Below are 2,038 nucleotides of genomic sequence, written 5' to 3'. Positions count from 1 at the left end.
GTTTTACATGTGACTCTTTGTTTGACACAGCATCAGATGCCATAATAATGAATGCATTCCCTTTTTAAGATAAAAGGTTTGCCTGTGACCTTGACAGTATATATCAATGAGTCTAGAAAACTAGCTATTTCGCTAGGAAAGTAATAATGATAGCCCCATAAGAAAATTGTTAAAAGTGAACATGCATTTACAGTAAAATATTTGATGTTATGGAAAACAACAACAAAACTGATAAAAAAGTATTTCTTTTAAAACAGACTACTAGTATACAAATAATTGTATATGTATTTTTCAAACTGATAACTTAAAAATATCCAAAACCAATCCACTCTATTGAAATTGATATTAATCAGCTAAATTACCTTTATTTTAAATTCTAACTATGTCGCGTGACTTAGGCCTTAAAGATCTAAAGACACTTTGCGAGTAACTCCATTTCTGTTTCCCAAATGTACGTATACGAAATATAAGAAAAATAGAATCAATTCTATTTCACACCCCAACTCTTTCTAGAGAGTTACTCTTTAGCGACACACGAATTCTACAGGCTTTATGGGTAATTTTATGTCTGTTTTCGCGTGACTAACGCTTTAGGAACCAACATAGCGTATAAACTATAGGAGTAATTTTGGTTCTGTTTTCAAGTAAATTACTACGTACATAAGATATCCAAAAATAATCGAACACTTCTAGTAATCAAATTTTTTACTAAGAGGTTAATATACGGCTTGGTTGTGCCTTCTTGTCATAATGGCACACCTAGTGTCATAATTGCCCGTCGGCTTTAGCCCGAGTGCAATTATAAAACTGGGTGTGCCATTATGGCTAGATGGCACAACCTATCGTTTATTGACCTTTTTATTATATACATTCACTTCATAATAATCTATAGCCCGCCCGCTTAGCTCAGTAGGTAAGAGCGTTGGTCTACGGACCGCGGGGTCGCGAGTTCGGTCCTCGGGCGGGGCGTATGTTCTCCGTGACTATTTGATAAACGACATTGTGTCTGAAATCATTAGTCCTCCACCTCTGATAATTCATGTAGGGAAGTTGGCAGTTACTTGCGGAGAACAGGTTTGTACTGGTACAGAATCCAGGAACACTGGTTAGGTTAACTGCCCGCCGTTACATGACTGAAATACTGTTGAAAAATGGCGTTAAACCCAAAACAAACAAACAAATCATAATAATCTTGTTATTTTCATTTTACATGTCTTTTCTACAAACTTATGGGGCCTAAGTATCATTTTTATTGATTTTATAATCAACATTGCTTTCATTATTTGACAATCGATCTGAAAATGATTCAGCATCCTTTTACCCGCCAAAATGACGTTGGTACATGACGTCAACGTCAGAACGCACTGACGTTCCGGTTACCCGGGACCATTTTGATTATGGCGCGCGAGGCGCACTGCACCATTATGGATTCATCAATGACCGTTTTAAACGGCGTTTTTTGTTACTATTTATGGTAACGTATATAATAAAAGATAATATAAATTAAGGCACCGCCTAGCATGGGGATTTATCTTTTATACGGGAAAACCGAAGGTTTTTCCGTCTATAGATAATATGTACATGTATATATATGTCAAAGTAAACCTGTATACCGTTCAACTTGGGAATATGTTCTATACCTTCACCGGTTTTGTTGTTGTTGTTCTATCCCATAATTCTACCGGACCTGATGCGCAATAAATAATTTTCAGGACGACATTTGATAAAACAAAATTGCTTATGAACGATCGGGCGCCGCATTATCAAAACAAATTATTCTATCGAGTTGAAAATTCGCGGTATCAATAGAAATCGGTGTTATTCGGGTTTCTTCATGTAACGAGTTTATGGATGATTCAAGCGGCCAACTTTTTGTTTCCAATATTGAATTATGATGTAAGCTACATTACAGCACTGTTTGAATAACAAAATCATCGTTTATTTATTTCTTTAATGTAGAAAAGCCAGTAATTTCAAAAATGTCAATGTAAAACGAATATAGACACGCTGTCCTAACAAAATTTATTTATATACATAA

This window comes from Mercenaria mercenaria, unplaced genomic scaffold (assembly GCF_021730395.1).
Source record: "Mercenaria mercenaria strain notata unplaced genomic scaffold, MADL_Memer_1 contig_1814, whole genome shotgun sequence".
Lineage (NCBI taxonomy): Eukaryota > Metazoa > Mollusca > Bivalvia > Venerida > Veneridae > Mercenaria > Mercenaria mercenaria.
The sequence above is the reverse complement of the archived record's forward strand: the minus strand, read 5'-3'. Positions refer to the sequence as shown.